Consider the following 20970-nt stretch of genomic DNA (forward strand, 5'->3'; position numbering starts at 1 on the left):
GTTGCATGATACTGTATTTCATTCACTCCAGTCTATGAAAACATGTGCCGTAAAAAAACTAATTAGTCTTTAAGGTGCCCAAAGATGATTTGTTGGTTTTGCCGTAACAGATTAACATGGCTAACCTTATAGAAACTGGTTTTGTTTCACTAGGAAGCAGTGTTATCCCTCATTATGAAATCTCATTTCCCCAAATGCAGCCTGCAGCTGAGTTCAACCGATGGTGTGGATCTGCATATACTTTGCTGTAAGAATGTAGGATGAACCTGCTGGATTAGGCCAATGGCCTGTCCAGTTTGCATCTGATCAGGCGCCTGCAGAAAGCCTACATGCTGGAAAAGAGTACAACAGCATTCTGCCCACCTGCAATTCCCACCAATTGGTATTCATAGGCATAACGTCTCTAACAATACATTTAAATGTCTTCTTATAAAATCATAGCATTATGGAGTTGGAAGGGACTCTGAGGGACAGCTAGTCCAACCCCCTGCAATGCAGGAATCTCAACATGTGGTCTCCCTTCCAACTTGAAACCATAGCAGACCATAGCTTTGAAAATGTGCTATCATAATGATGATGTATAACTTGTGGCTACAGCTTGATATATGCCTATAAATCCTGTGTCTTTAGAAGAACAAGTCAACTGTAGGATTATTTCTAAGTAGTACCAAGTCTGATGTCCCTCTCTAGAGGTCAGGTTTTGGAAGTATAAGCAATGGGGGAATCAAAAAAGAGACAGAACGGTGCCATGTTTGTATCCTCAGAAACATAATAACATTTATTAAAGTTGGATATGGTATTGCACTTTCATAGATAACACTATCAAAGACATATTACAAGATACACAAGCCAAAAGTGTAGCTAATTTCTGCATAGCATCTGCACGTGTGCTAAATTCACAAATGGAGAGTAATGAGCCAGCAACGGAAGTGCTACTTGAAGAAATCCTGTCTTGATCTTGCACAACACCTGAGTAATATTTATTTGTCTGGAAAGATCATCAATCAAATACAGGTAAGTGCCCATCCCTGGGCCAAGCAGGAAGCAGATATGCTACCCACGAATGGTGCTCCACCCGCACAGCAGCAAGGAACCAGACATGCAATAAAACTGACCTACCCTTTGAAAGCGGCATTTGTGCTACTGGGATAAAGTATTGTTTACCTATACTACCTGTCATAGTTCAAAATTATTAGTGTTTTTGGGCAGAGGAAATAACAATGTACAGCTGCTCCTTAAAAGTGCAGGGAAGCACTGGGCAGCACAGGTGGGTGGGAACGAGTGAAGAGAAACACAGCAAGGGTTCAGCATGAAAAAGATGGTCAAGTTAAGAGCATAAATTGATCTCTTCCTTCAAGTAATGAACACACATTAATGCACATGTTTGTTTATTATTGATTTACAAAAGTATTTATATACAGCCCTCTTGCAAAACCTCAAGGTGGTGTACAATAACATAAAAACATTCAAAACCAATACAGAACAATAATTAAAATAAATGGCTACTCAAGCAATATTTTAAACTGCATAGGTCCGCATATGTGTTGAGGAATGAATACAGATACACACAGAATGTCATGCAAGACTTTCAGGCGTGTAGCCAGCCATAAACATGTACACAAATAAGTGATGCAGATGTTCACGTGTATACACCCTCTTCAGACACATAAACAAAATATGTTAAACGTAATGTATAGATGTTACCATATTAAAAGAAATGCACCATTCCCCCACAGACAATTAGCATAAAACCCACATGTAGGTTGCTACATCTGAGGATATTACCCACTTCCTTGTTCACAGTATACTGTACATACAAAATCATCAAACATGACAATCTAGTTGCAGGTTTGGTGCTAATTCTTAAATATCCATAATGCCTCAACACACAGGTGTTGTACAAGAGGCAGTTATACATGTGTTCCGCATTTTATGGCACTGATAAAAATTAATGACCAAAACTGGGGGGTTGGGGTTGGGGGGGGAGAGAATAAAATTGATATCCCATAGAGAAGTCGTAGAAGTTTGAGGAATCCTAAAGGTATGCAATACTTGATAGTGCATAAACACGTGTCCATGGTACCAGAACGATACACACGACCTCAAGAGGCAAATGAGGTGTTTCTCCCCATATGTAAACAGCTTTCCCCCAACAGTCCAGAGACTCCGTGCGAACGCTTCTATCCTCCTCCTCCCGTCCCCGTCTGACCCCCGTTGCAGGTTCAGGGCCAGGTAGGCCCACCTGTTCAGGCCTGAGCAAAGCGCCCCGCCAATCCCAGAGCTCCTCTCCTGCGCATCAGCCAATCCCGTCCCTGTTGCCAAGCTTTGGCTGGCTAACTGACGTTGCTCTGGCGACGGCAAGAACGTTGGGCGCTCACAAAACACACCGACGTCAGCGCGTAGTAACCACGGAAACGAGCCCCGCAACGTCATCGCTCTTTCTCCCTTCCCCTTCAGAAATCGTTAGCCACGCAGGCGGCGGCGTCACCCGCTGAGGGGAGGAGGAGGAGGAGGCGGCTCCCGGTTGTCATAGCAGCTCAGGGAGGTGGGGCTCCGTTGCCAAAGCAGCAGGGAAGGTAGGGCTCGGTTGCCATGGCAGCGGGAAGGTCTGTTTTGTTTTGGGGTGGAGCTGTAATTAGAAAGCGAGGGCTGAGGGCGGCGAGGTGCCGGCGGCCCCACAGCGAGAGACCGAGAGGGAAACTGGTTTGTTTTGATTTCTGAGATCCCGGGGGCTTTGGTGTCTCGAAGTGACGCTCCGGGAGCGACTGGTGGGGGTGGGGCGGTTTGAAATCGGGATTCCCTCTTATAATAATTAATAATAACATATTATTTATACCTTGCTCATCTAGCTGAGTTTCCCCAGCCACTTTGGGCGGCTCCCAATCGAGTGTTAAAAACAATACAGCGTGTGTCCGCCTCACAATATTCGGGGATCTGGACCAGAGGTCGATCCCGGCAAACGTTCGTTGTGGGGACGGCCAAGGGGGTGGATCCTGTCGTGTCTGCCTCAAGCGGCGAAACGTGAGGAAGCGCACTCGCGCTGTCTGCCGCACACGCACCAAAAGGGAAACCCAAGTCTGACGCACCGATCAACAACAACCCCCGCGGCTCTCGACTCAAGTCTTTTCTGCTCTTTCTTACGTAACGCAAGCCGTGTTCCCTGCATCCCCCCCAAAAAAAATAATTAAGCGTTTTCCTCGTGCCTTTAATGAAAAGATAAAGCAAATCGTATCTTAAAAAATGAGAGAGAAATAAAGCCGGCTTGAGCATGTGCCCCAACTGACAAAATAATTAGTAGTCATATTGATTATTATTATTTTTTAAATGTTGTTTAGGTTCAGATGATGGTGGATATCCAGCAATCAGGTATGATGGGAGCTGGAGTCCAACAATATCTCACTGCAATGGCAGCTTATCTGATATTTCTGTTATATTCCATTTAATATATTTTGTCTATGTGTATGAAGAGGGTGTATACAAATGTTAACATCTGCATTGCTTTGCTTGAATACATAGCCATCGGTCATCTCATCTCAGCTTAGTTCTGAATTGAACCAGCAGTTTAAAGTGTTATCAAAGAATACTGGGTCTGGGTATGGGGGAGAGACACTGTCCAAGTGTTTTATATTCTATATTCTCACACAGCTGCTTTGGAATTGTGGTATGGCAAATCCATGAGCCAAGGTAGTTTTGTTTTTAACAGACTCGAGAATTGCTTTAAAATTTACTCACTATATGGCCTTGGAGCGTATATACCTGTTTTACACACACCCTGCTGAAAATTCCTGGTTAAATCAATGGTTCAGAGTCAATGTATTATTCTATAAATTACAAACTCAGTTTCAGCAATTCAGCAATAGAGAGTAAGAGGTTAAAGCAGCCAATTTCTGAGCATGTTTCAATGGCAGCAGCCAGTATGTGTGTCTATTGACATATTCAGCACAATTAAAAAGCAGTATTAAATTATTATTTGTAGCAAAGCGCTCTTTGTTACTTTGCCATATTTATATCGCTAAGATATACCTATCCATCAATTCTGCTGCCTGCCTGTTTAAGAAATACCAATCAGTCAAAGCTGGACCTATGCAAAATTATCACACTACCCACTTGGTATGTATAATGTTTTGGTTTTCTAATGGCCTTTGTCTAATCAACATTGCAGAGCACAGTAGTTAAAATCCCAGTGAACATTTTTATTTGCTGTGATTATATCTGTAAACTCCACAATAATTGTGTTAGCTTCAGCACTCCAGTCCTTACAGTTATGGTAATCTTGAAATCTTGAAGTTTGCTTCAAATAAGCTTCTAGCCCTCATGAGTGTGCAGAAATGCTTCGGAATTAGACCATGGAAAAAAGATTATATAGCAGGTGGCAAATAATATGAGTATATATTCATTATTTCTACAATATCATTCCTTTTTAACTCAGAACTTTGGATTTTAAAGGGCTGACTCATTATGATTTTGAATTAGAGTTAAATTTACTAGTCTGATTACGGAAGACCCACCTACAAGTAATTCTCAGGAATACTAGGATGGCGTTTCCAAGTGCTGTTGTAAATATACTTAGACATTTATGACAATTGATAAACTAGTGACTGAATACTGTCTGTTGGGAAGGGAGATAACTTATCGGTTTTGAAGTACAGGCATCTGGGCACTGGCCCAGTTTTGGTAATTCTCTGCACCATATACCTGCTTGAACTGTCAAATGCCACTGCATTCTCTCAGATTGCAGTTGTAATTGTTGCTTTAAGTTTTTCTTTATCTCTATATCCTCTGCCTGCTAAAAGACTGCAGGGTCAGTTCAGACTTGTTCTTGCACCACACCTATCTGCTAATAAGTAGTATAGTACTTACATATGGGGATTCCCTCACCCTGAACCTGGGGTGGGGTGGGAATTAACAGCAATTTCTCACGGCAATCTATGAACTCCCTTTCATCATAATGAATATGTTACAAAACTATAGTCTGTAAGATGCATGTCCTCAGGAGAGTGACGTAGAAGGTTAGGCAGCAATTCTGAAATAGTGATAAGTTGCTGTAAAAAAGAGGAAGTGATTGTTGACATAGCGAAATACAATCTTGAACACTAGCTTGGGGTGTGTGTGAACTCTGCTGAACTCCATTGTACGTACTTCTAAGCAAACATGGGTAGGATCAGGCTGAACTTTTAATCGAATGCGGGTCTGAACATCTGACATTAGTCCCTCTCTTATGCAAAGGGTAGAAATTACTGATTGATTGTCCTATCTTATTCAGGACAAGTCTAGGCTTGTTACCTTACTCTGCAGTTCTCTTTCCTCCATTGGCAATGCAAATGCTCCTTAATAAATAAATAAACATTTCTCTCAGCTATCACTTCCATCCTTTTTGAAGAAGGTTGCCAGAAATATTTTAGGGACTGTATTCTGGGTATAGTTTAAATCCAGAAGTACAGATACACAATTGTCCATTCTGAGCAGAATTAGAGAAGTATCCAGCCTTAGAAAAAGGAATCACCTATTAAATGTTCCAAAATATTAGATATGCACCTAAACACATTATAGCCGGTTTATTTCTTTGGACCCGCAGCTTGCCCTATCCTAAAGTTTTTGGGAAGGTAACAATACTTAAAAACAAAAGCCATTAGCAGAATACAGACAGCTGGGTAAAATCTCATCTCTTATCCTAATGTAGTATGATATCATATACTATCCCATCAACTTCTACTCATCGTTTCTCACTGGGTAGAAACCATTCATCTCTCCTTACTGAGGTGTCACTTTTCTTTTTATTACTGCTCCCTGCTGTTGTGCTTTTAATCTGCAGATATTAACAGGTGGTAACACTTAGGTCAATGCTATTAAAAACTTTACCAGCTGATGTCTGTAAATTTCTGCTAAAGTCATGAAAGTAGGCCCGGCTGATTTGTTTCCAGTCAAATGTCTTCTCTTACGTGTTTTTGTTCTGTTCTAGATTACAGATTATTAGCTATAGTGTTTATTAGCTAACCCTAGCTTCATATGAAATTCCAAGCTCCTAGAGTTTCATGTGTTTGTTTTCAGACTTTAAATCTCTTCTCACAGAGGGTTCCCATAAGCAAATATGTGACAGTCACTTATTTATGCAGTATACTGTATATTGTCCAACATCCCCAGTCATCTAGTTTGTTAATCTTGTTCATCAGTGGATTTAAGCGTGTACTGGAGCAGACAGTGAATTACTCATATGACATCACTATTATCTCCTTGCGTAATTCCTAATCTTTTCCCAGACTTGCTAAATATCTGGTGTTTTGCTGGTTCAGTCAGGTAGAAACAATCAGTGGTGGTAAAAATAAATATTTCTCATTTGGTGTATGATACAATTGATCTTACAGCAATGAACTCATGATGTACCTAGGTCCTAAGCTTTCAGAGATGGTATGTGGACTTGGAAATACAAAGGTAGCCATGCTGGCCCTACCATTACACAAAGTGAGGAGGCTGTCTTAGGCAGAAGGTGTTCAAGGGCAGGGAGCAGCAATGGAAGATAGGCTCTCCATTTCCCTTTAACTTAGCCTATTGTCCTTTGATGCTGTGGAGGATGCTGTCCTATTGCTAGTGCTGAAGTATGATTGAACTGCTGGTCTCCATTGGCTTCTGTATGTGGAGGGGGAAGGGAGGAGGTACCACCTTTCCTTTGCTTCAGGCAGCAAAATGTCTTGGGTTGGTCCTGACAATTTTTTAAAATTTTAATCCATTGATTTTTCTCTTTAAGTAACATCTGCAATTGATTTCCCCCCAGTCAGTGATGAGTGTAAGAAATAAGGTTTAGCCATAGATTGAACTAACAAGCCACCATTCGTTTTGCATGTTTCCTTTAGAGATAACTGCTGTGTTGATGTGCTGTGTGGTGTTTCCTTCTTTCCCACCTGTATGTAGATTTTATAGGTTTTATTGTTTGTTCATTGTTGTGATTCTTCATTTCTTTTGCACTCTTGAGATAATTGGTTTTCTGGATGAATATTATCATATGGCTCTGATACTCTGTAAAATGCATTCTGTATTACCTTGTGGTATTAAAAATATGCATTCCCTTTCCTTCTTATTTATAAATACGGTGGCTGCCCCTTGCAGACTATCTCTTCCTCAGAAGCACCACATACTTTAGTAAAACATACCTTAATTAGATGGTTTGAGGGTAGCAGTCAGCGTTTAATTATCACATTAGTCAGTAGCATTATATGATGGCCCTTGTGAGCAAGCTCCCTTTTGTAAAGTAAGTACATCCAGTTTAGTTATCAACCACTTTCCATTCATGCACTCCCATTTTTATGCATGTGGAAGTTTAGTAAGTGACATGTTTTGATGCTCTAGCAAATAGCATTTCAGAATATTACAGAGGTTAACCAGAAAAAGAACATTTATGAATATGACTTTTGTTCCACATTGTAAAAGAAAGCTGTTATGTACTGAAGTTCTCACCCTGGGCCAGCAGGGGGATACTGTAGATAGTTATGCAAATTAAGGATTGAAAGTGACGTTCAGTGATTGGATGGATACTGTAGATAGTTATGCAAATGAAGGATCGAAAGTGACGTTCAGTGATTGGATAGTTTTAGAAAGTTGTTACAGTAACGTGGTACTGGAGCTCTATATAAGCAGGCTGACTGAGCCCTTTAGTTCAGTTCTGTTCTGGCCTCTGAATAAACAAGAGCTGTTTGAAGAATCGCCGTGTCGTCGGATTTGTTCACCCACAACTTAACAAAAGCTTTGATGAAAGTGATAATCTATATAGCTGTTTCTTCTAGAAGGGTTTAAAAGTTGTAGTCGGTGCAACTTTTAATTTAATTTAATTGTGTCAGATTGATGGTCAATCACTGTGCACCCCTTCTCCCACTGCACACGACTATCTTGGGGATGTAAGAAATGAATGGTATGTTGTGGCCATATCAGCCATATTATGCTATGCTGATAATAAGAAGAACAACAAAAGCCCGGTTATACACATCCAGTCCTTTACTTGATTATTAGCAGATTGATATCACAGTGGAGAAACATCATAAATGTAGATTGACAAGTAAGTGGTGGTGTTCAACATGTGATATGTCCATCATTAAACAAAAGGTTGCAATGCCTAGTATACATGTCAGATTAGCAGATGATCTAAATTGGAGAAGAACTACAGACATTTTCAATATTGGAATAAATGAGAGAAAAATGATTTCATCAAACTGGAGTACTATGGTGCTAAGAAAATTAAATTCAGCACTGGCAATTGGAAAAGTCACACCCATTAAAGAACCACGCAATGCACAAACATAAAATAGAGAGGATACCTGGCCAGGCAGTTTACTGAATATGTAGGCCCACGTTAGGACCTCGATAAATAGCCTCTGGCACTGGCAGTCTGGGACATAGCCTTGTCTTTCTTCACATTCTGTTCCCATTGATTATAATCAGTGATTATTTTTGCCTAATCTTTAATCCTTGTCCTTGTTTTTCTTTCTTTTATTGCATATCTAGTTTCGTGGTTTTTTTGTTTTGTTTGTTTACATAGCCAATACATGTAATGAAAAGTGCAGGCATGAGCTGCATTTGTTTATACACAGAAGGCATTTTAAAAATTGTGCACATTGTCCTGTGCAGTTTTGTGTTCTGTCCAGAAATGATTTTTATTTTTTACAGCGCAACTCACTATTTTGCCACTTAAGGTAATGGTCCAGCTTTTTTAACCTGAAAACAGCTTGATTCTCTGGTCATTTCCCACCAACTGCTGTCAGATTGGATACAATTGTTTTATTTTATGAGCATATAAACAGATATGAGGGTTTTCTGTTGATTCTAGGAACTTGACAATAACAAATTGCCCTTCTACCAATTTACCATAGTATGAACAGAGAAAGTGATATTCCGGTAGCTGCCCCTTTAAAAACACCCAAATGGTATTGAATTATCATATGTACTCTTAAATATCTCATGAGGGAATATAGGCTCTGCCAGGGAAATTACTGGAACTGTAATTGGGACAAGACTGATCTTTGCCAGAGATGAAATCCAAGAAGCCCCTAGGCCCAGGGAGTTATGTGACAGGAGCAAAGCTCATAAATACACATAACATTTGCAACTCACATGTAAAGCATATGTCTCATTCATTTCTATTTTTATAACGAAAACATACTGTAACTATTGGTTAATGGGGGTATTTTTTTCCCTTAAGCAAAGGCTATTTTGAAGCCCTGGAAATCATTTTGGTGAATGTGATATATTTGTTTTATGATGGCTTGTAACTGGTGTTCCCCTTCTTCCAGACAGACACAAAAGCTAAAATCTGAGTTTCCCTGGAAGCAACTGTAGTAAGATCTTTCCATTTGAGCTGATGTGAAAAAGCCATGTGTGCATTCTCTGTATTTAAAATGTTATATGGGATTTCACTCGGAAGTGAGGACTGTTTTACTGTGTCTGCTGTTAAATTTGTTGTCCTGCCTCCTTTGAAAAGCTTAGAGATTTTGCATGGTCACATTTGGTCTGATCCTACAATCCATGTGTTCTTTTGATGCTCTCTATAGCAACTCCATGCCATGGATAGGGCCCAGGTTTCCCAGAGTCAAAAATACAGCGGTCCAAGCAGGAAACTAGTTGTAGTAATTAGCTGTGTATTAAATCTCCTGATAGTTACACATTGGCTCAGGTAAACCCATTTCCCGATATATCTTCCTTATTTCCATAATCAGCTAGCTGAAATAATTTGATAGTGGCAATGTACCTTTAAGCCTAACCAAGGAGACTGAGACTTTGGAGAGTCTGATCTTGTGACACCTATCTTTGTGTGGTGTTTTTAAACATTAACTGAGAATTAAATGGCAAAAATACTCTCTGTTTCGATTACTGTTAACTGGTATTTTATTGCATGTGTTAGCTTACCTTTTCCAAAGCACAGGATGGGCAGCCTGTAATTCACCACACAAATTGTGCCCAATAAATAGCAGGGACAAGGATTCCATCTGTGTGGGGGTTTTTTGTTTTAAAAATAAAGCTTCCTCGCTTTTCAAAAAAGAGTGGCATCAGTCATACGCATATAGCACTCAAGTGCCACACACGCACAGAGTACTGCTCAGCATCTGCGAGAAAAATTGTGTGGAAATATATGGTGCTGATTAGCTGCATTAGAACCATAGAGGAAACAAGGCAGCTCCAAAGCAATGTGGGTCATGGCTAGATGCTTTATATAACCCAGAACCACAGAGAAAACCAAAATAGCTGCCTCCCTGCTGCTCAGCTAGTCTCCTCCATCAAGCGTGGATAAATTTAGAGCAGGCAGTGACGTTCGCCTACGTCTGCATAGGGACTCCAGGGAGACAGAGAAAGCCAGGCTCAGGGCATTGCCATCAGTAGCACAGGCTGCCAGAGCATTCGAGCACAATCTGTCACTAGGGCAATTGTGCATGAACCCAGGAGATGGGGAAGGTAACTGAATGGTGCATAGCCATTTATGATTAAGAAACACCGTTGTATAAAAAGCTAATGGGAAAAATGAGTACTGCAGATTCACACACACAGAATATTTCCAAATTAATATGAATTTTCCTGTATCTACATCAGAATTTTATTAAATACACAGCTTGTTTAAGTCTACCCATATAAAAATAGGTTTCAAAGGCAATGACAGTGGTGAAGTGGCTAGTTTTAATCATTGTTGTCCCCTGATTATCTGCAATTGAGATATCACCTCTTTGGAATGGATAAAGGCCTTTTTTGAAGGGGTGATGCTGTAAATTACATCTTGTTGAAAACTCAGAATAACTACACAAGAAAATGAGGTGAAAATGCCCAGGTTACAGATGGTATTAGATATTCGGATCCATATTAAAGCATGTAAATATGCTTGAAGCTGATTTTCAGAGATGCTGGCCACGATTCTCAATGCCTTCAAAGGAGCAATGATCAGGCTTTGGAAAACCAGGTCAAAGCTGATTTAAGGGCCTATATATGGCTGTGTATCTAACGTCAGGCTTGTGCTCTGAACACTTTGACTTTAGCTGATTTTCAATAGCCTATGGCCCAGATTCTAATTAGAGGTGTTATTTCAGAAAAAGATCAGAATGACTTAGTGAAAAATCATAGATAGACACGCTGTGCATTATCTAGAAGCCAAATATAGAGAGGAATCAGACACACCCAACAAATACCAGTACAACCAGTCTACATCTGTTTCTACCACATTCTTAGTTCTCCTTTCCTCTAATATTGGGTGTCCCTTACTTATTTTTGTTAGTTGTTTTCCATCCATTGAAATCAGTGCTTTCTCTCTGAACATTAAGTATATATGAAGTTTTTATGGGTGGCTGAGGTTACTGCATCCATATTTGCCTGGACTGGGCCAGCCTCTGAGATATTTGGAATTCAGTCTGGAGGTGGGGAGGCTGGGCCCTCTCAGCAGTATGGGTCTACTACTGAGAGTGTCATAAGAACCTAATAATTGCCTCACTGAATTGGACTAAAAGATCTATCTTCATAAGTGGCCAACTAAATGCCCCTTCAGAAACTCGCAAGCCAAGTATGATAGAGATTCCCAGCTGTATAGTTTCAGCACCTAGCAAAGTCATGCAGCACCTGAAATCATAAGAGGTTTTATTTCTTAGCTGTCACACCCAAACTATATTTTACCCGCAGCAGCATAATTATTGATGCCGTGTGGATCCTACATCACTGTCAGTAAAATGTATAGGATAGGGATTTTCTGGGGGAGGAACATGGCAGACTGAACATCTTCTGTTGGTAGCTGGCCAATGGAGATAATTGCATGGTGACTGATGATAGCCAAGGCATAAATCTTGGCTATCAAATTCACTCTAGAGATAAGAATGAGCAGGAGATTAACTTCAGATGCTCTGAAAAAGTTGTTTACTACATCAGGAGACTGAGAATCTATCAGCTCCTTGGAATCTGGACAGGGTGAGTGACTTAGAGCGGATGAATCAATATCGTGCCCAAATAAGTGTTCTGAAGATCATTAGGTCGGCAAAAGCCTCCCTTTCTCTAATTATCTTTGAGATGGGTACAATTTATAACTGAGAGGTTTCTCTGTCTGCTGGTTGAAATTTACATCTAGTGTGTGATCTACTTTCTGGCTTTAAGAAGAGTTGATCATTAAAAGACTGAAGGCTTCAGAACAAAGAGCATATTCTGGTTTTTTTAACCAATAAAGTTAAAAATTATCAATGGCGTTCCAAATGCTAATTTTTTAAATTTAAATTTTATTTTTAATTCCGTTTTCCCAACAAAAGTGTTGCCCTTAAACTGAAAGTATTTTTTCTACATCACATTTCCTCTGTGGGAAAGGAATGTAGTTTGAGAAGAGTGGCTAGGGCAATCCAACCAGATGGGTGGGGTATAAATAATAAAATTATTATTATTATTAAGAGACAATGCTGTTAAATTCTTAAGGGAGAGACTGTGAAAATCTTAAAGTAGAGACTGAATTAATAAGATCAAGAATACTCAGTACGGCAAATACATCGTTGGACATTCCATTGACCTTTGGCATTTTTCAGCAATTGTTTGATGAGCAAATAAAAGAGATTAGAGCTGAGCTTGATGAAATGGTGAATGAAAGCAGACCAGAGAAGGATGAAATGGAAAGTGAAATTAAAGAGAACACAGAGACTTTGAAGAACATTATGGATGAAGGATTGTCAGAACAGGAGGGTGAAATGGTAGAGGCAACAGTTGGTGAAATGGAGAAGTTTTTCACACAGGTGTTTAAAGGAATTAAACAGTCAAATGACGGAGTTACTTCCAATATTGTTACTTCCAATATTAACACTGCTGGTTCTCAGAGCAAGGCAGCACATAATTACTATCCTTCATATTTTACTGACAGTTGTGTGACAGCAGGCATGGCGCAGAAGTTCCCATACCATTGTTGGCAGCCTGTGTATCAGATAATAGCTACAGTCCCATGAATTTGCCTTTTGTTTGTTTGTTTGTAAAGGTATAGAAATTGTTGTGCAGAGTTGGATGACCTCAGGCTCTAGTCGTGTGTTTTTGTGTGTGCCAGCACACGCATACACTCTCTCCCTATTAACCCTCTTCATGCTGCTCTGTCCATTGCTGTTCTCGTTAGTCATCTTTTTTCCTAAACTAAAAGCCCCAACCTCTTTTTAGTCTTTCCTTGGAGGGAATTGTTTCCCATGGTGAATATGCACATTTCTTGGTGCAGCTGTCTCTTATCTCAAACAGAGGTGGGTTTTTTTAGGGGGTGGGGATTGAAATGATAATACCTGCAACATTTGTTTACTTCAGGTGAAAGTAAGATAAGTGTCAGTCCCACATGCAATGGCTTTTTTTTCTTTCAAACAAACATAAATTTTTGGCAGGGGCTGTATTGACAAAGCTATTGTCTGTCTCCCAGCCTGTATCAGTCAGAGTGCTAAAAAAAACAAAATTTGCAACCAACTGGGTCCTGTGATTTCAAGTACTCTGTTACATTTGCTGGTGGAAAAAAGCAGCAATAGAATTATTCATACAGTACAGCCTAATTTAGCCAAGGGTCTTTCCAGGCACTACACTTTTCCCGGAGGAAGGGGAGAAAACAGACCTCACGACCATCACTAATTCACCCAGACAATGTCACCTAGCAAGTTCTTCCATTGTGGAGGAATTGCTGCTTCCCAGCACTCAATCTACTAAATGCAGTTGCTGGGAAACTGCTATTCCTGCTTGAGAAAGTGTGAATATCATGTTTGTATGGCTGTGAGGACAGTGTTCCTGTTTTACTTATTTATAAAACCTATACTCCGCTGCATGGTTCTGTCGACATGCAAGGCAGCTTATAGATAGCATGAGATGCAGTAAAATACAATACAACACACACACACACACACACACACACACACACACACACACACACACACTATAAAAAGTAGCCAAGAGTTTAAAATATTAAGAGCATAAAAACAACACACCAGCAACAACAAAGCCCTGGAATAGAAGCAGAATCTTTAGAGATTCTCATTTATTTTACTTTAGTTTATTTTCACTAGACGGTGGCATAAGCTTTGGTCCTTCAATATTATAAAGAGGAACTGGAGAATATGAATGCTTCACTCCTATTGCCTTCTGCACATAACTTCTTAGCAAATTTGATCCCTAAACCCCAAAATAAACTCTCTATGGTATCTGGTACTTCCTGCACAATGGGGAAGCAGAAGCCCATTATATGAATGAACAGCACCCTGTCTATGTTGGCATCCAAGGGGAATTCAATGTTGATAATTGCACTGGAAATCCCCACAACTTCAGTGGTCTGTCTGGCTGACTCAGATTTGAAGAAAAAAACAGCCATCAGGATGTCTGTATGCTACCTGCATCAGGGCACAAACTCTTCATATCTTCTGTATCAATGGTAATTTGAGAGGTTTCCAGGTCTCCCCCATCCAGACCAAAGGCAGTGTTAACCTTGCAGTGTTAACCAAAGGCTGTGTTATGGTCACTGAGGGCTTTAACTGCACAGTTAATGTGTGGCCTGCTGCATTGTGTGTGGGTTTTTGGAACACAGTGCTTGGGGAAGGTGAGGTTTAACCATTTACTCTCCTGCCACAATCCTGAGAAATACTGTCCCTCAGCCTCAAAAACCTTGCCGCCTCTGGAATGCCCTGCCCACACTTTTGCATGGTGGAAGGAGAAACTTCACACTGGTGGAGTGAATATTTTTTTAAAAAATAATCAGAAAAACAATATTTATTGGTTTTTAAACAAATACAACGACCATTAAACACTTATCTACATCTAGATAGATGTACATCTACAGTGGTACCTCGGGTTACTGACGCTTCAGGTAACAGACTCCGGTAATCTAGAAATAGTACCTCAGGTTAAGAACTTTGCTTCAGGATGAGAACAGAAATCGTGCGGCGGTGGCAGGCCCCATTAGCTAAAGTGGTACCTCAGGTTAAGAACAGTTTCAGGTTAAGAACGGACCTCTAGAACAAATTAAGTTCTTAACCCGAGGTACCACTGTACTGGTGTTTCTTTTATCCATTGTCTCTAGACATACACTTACACATTCAGTGTTCCACCTTAACGTAACCTCTCCACTGAGAATATTGAGCTGTTGGAATAACAAGATCTTGATTTTGGTCATTAACATAGTTAAAGAAGGGGAACCACATTTCTTGGAAGGAAGGATTTGGAGAAGGGGGTTGGCCTGTAACTGAGGATATAATGGAGAATACTCCATTCCAAAAATTTTGAACATGGGGGCATTCCCACCAAACATGAATAAATGAACCAAGCTTTCCACAGTTCTTCCAACATAAAGGGGAAGGGTGGGATTGACTGGTGTCCAGTGCCATCAGAGGATAACCTTCGTGAAAGGACTCTTGCACCACTCCAGTGGCAGCCAATGGGAGGCTGCTTTAGCTGGGCAGAGGAACACCTCAGCCCAATCTGCCGCCACCCCATCCAGCACGGCACAAAGTTCTTCTTTGGATTCCTCTGCCCCTTGATTGATTGATTGATTGATTGCTTCCCAAAGTAATTTAGCAATAAAAACTCATGTAAAAACAATTTCAAATCCAATACCAGTGCAGGCTGGGATAGTAAAAATGTTTAATCAGTGCTATAACACTCTTTCATTTAAGTGCTATTGTATGCGTTTTTAAGGGGGGGAGGATTTTTAACACTCGGGGGTTTTTTGCACCCCTAAGTAAATTAAGTTTTGTTTCCCTCTGCCCATTTGTGGTTTGTGTCTCTGTAGTGGTGACCTCTAGGGAATGCTCCATGACCCAAGGGGGAGGAATACCAGTGCATAGGGTTGCTGGGTGCTGACTCTCTTAAAATTACACAAGTCCTCTTAATAGACGCTTGCTGTGAAAGTTGCATGCAGTGAGAGGTGTGCTTCATCCCATTACAGGGCTGCAGTGTTCAGAATTCAGCAGCTGGTGGAATTTTCTTCTCTCTGCAGCTCTTAAATATAGATCTTTTTCAGGGACACACTGCCCAATCCTAGCTCCCCCGTTGCATACTTTGGTCCAGAGCCAAACTTAACACGAAGTTATGGGCTTTTACGCTCAAGTTCCATGGACTGGCTGCTGTTGTCTTCCTCCAGCATGGAAAATGAGCTGTTGTCCAGAAGCATGCATATACCATATTTACACAAATCTAACACTGCATCGAATCTAATGTGCACCCTAATTTTTGTGACGTAATTTGGCCAAAGAAGGTGTGCATTGCCTTCGAGTAAATACGGTAGCTGCTTTTGCACGTACAGTACACCAAAAGTGTGGAGCTCTACACAAAGTATGAATTATCACAGAAATATATATTTCTATCCTCCAGTTCTGGCTCCTGGATTACTCAAAGAGCAATTTCTGGTTAGCTGGCCCTGGCAACCCTAGGAAGTGTATGGGAAAGACCACACCAGCACTAATAGCTTTATCCACACTTCCTCTTGTTCCGCTGCTTTCCTTCTTGGAGCAGATGGCGATTTGGGCTTTCTCCAGATTGACATTTGCTCTGATTGAGTACTAAAGAGAGGGTTTTCCCCAGGAATGGAGTGGGACAAGGGGGAACTGCTCAGACTCATGCCTAGAAAGTGTGGGTCAAGTGGAAAACTGCTCTGGCCCATGTTTCTAGGCAGAAGACAAACAGAATGGTGGATGATTCCTGATCCCTAAATTGATGGCATTCCAACAGTAATGAACACATTTAATGTTACAGCAGGCCTTTTTATTCGACTTTCTTTTGTTTCTAGATTTTCTTTTGTAGTTATAGCTGTAGTTTTATTTTGCTGTGTTAGCAGGTGGTTAGTTCATGAATAAAAATAATGTGTGCACTGCACACACACATCTAGGCTGCCTGTGAAGTCCAGCCTGCTGCATTTATCACACTTGTCTTCTGGGTTTAGATAGTCGATAGTCCTGCAAGTGCTTATTAACTGCCTAAAACACAGGGACCCTTCATAGGCATTAGAGGAACAACTTACCTATGTAAATTTTCCCAAATCAGCAGAAGCTCTTCTTCAGGATAGCACCACAGATCAAAAGACTGACTATGCTAAGTCAACCAAGGATGCTGGCCATTTTCCTGTGTCAAACCACCTTATTGCCTAACGTGCCTCCTTTGCAAAATGTTTTTGATGGCTTTAATCCATGGTGCCATATTAACAGCAAGTTCCCTTTTTTCCATGTCCTCGAGGGCATTTTGAACCTCAAACCAACCAAGCTGGTGAGTCTAGCCCTTCTTACGGAACTTCAGAATGCAGAAGTACCCACATCTGGTCTAAGTCACACTTATTGTGGTCTGGATGAGGCACCAAATCCTGCAGAAGTCTTACTTTAGAAAAGATATTAATACTGCCTCACTCCATGTGCCAGTCGGCTTTTTTTGGTGGGGTGGGGGGCCAGGACAAGTGCCTTCCTCTTGTGCTGGGAGGAAAGGGGACTTCCTGTGCTCATTCAGTGCTTCCCATTCCTACCTTTTTGCACACTGGTCTCATGCTGACTCAGTCTTTATCAAGCCAACTTCCCCCTTCCTTCAACCCCCTGCCCCACAACAGACATACAGCGCTAGGGAATCTTAAGGCATTAAGATGTCCTGATTTTGAAGTATTGTATTTGCTCCATTGTCTAGGCCAGTGGTTCCCAAACATTTTCTCCTACCACTTGCAAGCAAGACGTCAGGCAGGCTTGTGGCCTTGTAGGAATCAAGACTGGTTTGGCAGTGTTCCATTTGCCCTAATGGATCAGCCAAGTTTACTGCAGCCAAGTAAACATCCAAGAGATGGGGTTCCATTTATTGTACAGTGGTACATTGGTTCTCAAATGCCTTGGTATTCGAACAGCTTGGAACCCAAACTCTGAAAACCCGGAAGTGTTCCAGTTGGTGAACTTTTTTTGGAAGCCGAACGTGCTTCGTTTTGAGTGTTATGCTTCTGTTTTGAGTGCCACACTTCCATTTTTGTGTTTGTGTTAGTGCGGCTCTTTTTTTGGTTTTTGTGACTGTGTGGAACCCAGTTCAGCTACTGATTGATTTGGTGACTGCAGTACATTGTTTATTGCTTTCATTTTATGGATCAATGGTCTCGTCAGATAGTAAAATTCATGTTAAATTGCTGTTTCAGGGCTTGTTTTTAGAAGTCTGGAACAGATTAATTCATTTTGCATTACTGTACTTTCCATAGGAAAGTGTGTCTTGGTTTTGGAACGCTTTGGTTTTGGAACGGACTTCTGGAACAGATTAAGTTTTAGAACCAAGGTACCACTGTAATAGCCAAGCAACGTGTCTGACAGCACAATCCCAGACATGTCCATTCCAAAGTAAATCCTACTGAGTTGGGTAGAGCAGTGTTTCCCAACCTTGGGCCTCCAGCTGTTTTTGAACTACAATTCCCATCATCCCTGACCACTGGTCTTGCTAGCTAGGGATTATGGGAGTTGTAGTCCAAAAACAGCTGGAGGCCCAAGGTTGGGAAACACTGGGGTAGAGCTTATTCTCAGGTGTAAATCCCCACCCACCAGTTTAGGACTGGTCCTTTACATACCCCTTAGAAGTAATCTAGTTATAGGTTAATGCTAGAAAAAGTGAGTTTGGGATCTTTTGTGTTAAGATTCTAGAAACAGTCCTGAGGGAACAACAGACCTGTGTATTGGAGTTGTTAAATTTTGGTTCTTCTTTTCTCTCAATCTGTAAATTTTCTATATAAAGGTTTCGAGAGGTTTTTGTGGCTTGTTTTTTGTTTCTGTTTTGTAATGAAGTCATAAATCACCTGTATTCTGATCCTTCCTTCTTAGGGAGGCAATTTTATTATTTCTTCTCAGTTCCTGAGAGTGAAATACTGGTAATTTAGTCTCCCATATTGACTACTACTGCAGCTAGCCCATCTGAACTGTGGTGTTCCTTTTCAGAAGCCTTGAATGAGGAGACTGACAGATGGGAGCATGATAGCTGGAACATGCTATCTCTCTTCATGTGCCGTATTAAGATTGTCCCAAGTCCTGGAATCAAAAATTATTATAAAAATGAAACCATGACCTTTCTTAGCTCATGAGCAGCAAAAGCATGAATGACTACTTATTCAGTCATTTGTAGCATCTTCAGTGGAGACAGGCTGCAAAATGTGTAATATGAAATCTAATCAGAAGAATTGTTCGATCCTCAGTTGTGTTGAGTTCTACACTTCTCTTTCTGACCTAATATGTATCTTGCAGACTAAATTCTATCATGTTCATTTCCCTATCAAAACCAATTTAACCTTGCACCAGGTGCAGGAAATGGAGTGGTGGTAGTTTGCTTCAATACAAAAATTATTTTCATGTTCGCTTTTAGTTGATTTTGGCCAACATCCTACAAAGCCATGTGCATATGCAGCTGGTGGTGTCTTTGAAGTTAACATGGCTGAATAAGCAAGCTTATTTTAAGATGAATAGCAACTTGCCAGTTTGACCATGAACAGAAACTTCAAAGATGATTTCTGGCTGTACCTATACATATCTCCTGTCATATGCACATACACTTTGTACGATTGGACAACTATGACTTTTTAAAAACTCCTTGTGCCAAGCCTAGAACAAAAAATAAACTCACTAAGAGAGATATACAGTACATTAACTGAAAGCATGCTTCCATACATGGACCTTTAAACCAGTGCAAAGTGCAGTTCACATGCAGTCCTGGTGTCTGGTTATACACATGGTGGGGCACATAAATTTGGGCTTGCACAATATTCATATACCATGAAAAAGTGTGCTTGGGATTTATGAGCACGGCCTGCACTTGTACTTAGGCACACAGATCCCAGTTCTCTGTTTACATTAAAGGTTCTATACATGGTCAAAGGCCATGCACAAGTCTGAAATTGGTTCTTCTATTATATATAAATAATCCGCACACTTAGGTTGTGCATTAATCGTCCCAGGGTCAATGCAGAATTTCACACTTTATTGATAAAAGCTATACAGAGACATACGTTTGCCAACACTATCTTATAATACGTAGTTTTCTTCTTCTGAATGTTGGCTTAACTTAGCTTTAAAAAAAGACATACGTGCAAGGAGTGGGTACTGCTTATGCAAAATCAGTGGCTACTAGATGCAGAAGAAGTATACGGATATGCTATGTCACATTAAAAACATAAGATGGGGATAAGAATCAGTAGTGTGTGGCACCGACTTTATGGAACAAGCTCTTTATAGAAAGACTGCTAAGGAAGATGCTAATCAAGCATATTGACTTCAGTCTTGGTGTTATGGTGTCCTCTTCTCACACAGCCTTCTGCCTGTTATGGCAGGCAAGACTCTTCAAAGCTAGGTTTGTGTATGTTAGTGGTCTGCAACACTAGGCAGGTGTTGTTAAACGGGTTGCTTTTTCTAGAACACAAACTGGCAATCCCTTGACTTCAACAGATGCCATTTCCTTTCCAATGGTGGCACAAACTATAATGTGTGCCTATGCAGCTTCCAGGCTACTTAGTATTTTAGTTAATGTTCCATTTAACAGAAGTACTAAAGGACACTCAAACTCAGGACACAAGGGAGAAACGCGCCAAGACGAAGGCATGCTTGGTAAATTCACACTGTGATCAACTCCAGCCCGGCAACCAATGTCCCCACTGTGGAAGGACGTGTGGATCCAGAATTGGCCTCCACAGTCACTTAAGAACTCATTGTTAAAACCGTGTTTATGGAAGACAATCTTACTCAGCTACGAGTGGTTGCCAAAGAAGGAGCAAGAAGAACCAATAACAACACTTGGCCCACGTTTGATTTGCCAGCAGCTGGTATGCAGAGACAAACTAGCCATGCTGATCCTAAACCCATCCAGTAAAAAGTAATCCTGTTACTTTAAGTAAGACTTCATTTAAGGTAAGTGAGTAAGGAGCACCATCTTACAGCACCAACTCAGGCAGATTCGGCCACCCACCCACCTACCCGCTTTGATCTAGCTGCATATACTCCAAATACAGAGGCAACGTTCATAGATAGCATCATAGAGTTGGGAAGGGGT

The 20970-nt window shown here is 40.8% G+C and overlaps 2 long non-coding RNA genes across 2 annotated transcripts; one reads left to right on the forward strand and one right to left on the reverse strand.

Annotated features, from left to right (window-relative positions):
* Positions 1 to 1975: 1975 nt before the first annotated feature.
* LOC309373064 lies at positions 1976 to 2911 on the reverse strand. The gene is made up of 2 exons (XR_014169774.1): positions 2868 to 2911; positions 1976 to 2582 (listed from the first exon to the last, which is right to left on the reverse strand). It is a non-coding gene; the product is annotated as an uncharacterized lncRNA (long non-coding RNA).
* Positions 2455 to 7693, forward strand: LOC309372814. Its single transcript, XR_014169694.1, has 2 exons — positions 2455 to 2576; positions 2850 to 7693. It is a non-coding gene; the product is annotated as an uncharacterized lncRNA (long non-coding RNA).
* The last annotated feature ends 13277 nt before the right edge of the window (positions 7694 to 20970 follow it).

This window comes from Podarcis melisellensis (assembly GCF_964234715.1).
Source record: "Podarcis melisellensis genome assembly, chromosome: 1".
In the NCBI taxonomy this organism is placed as follows: Eukaryota; Metazoa; Chordata; class Lepidosauria; order Squamata; family Lacertidae; genus Podarcis; species Podarcis melisellensis.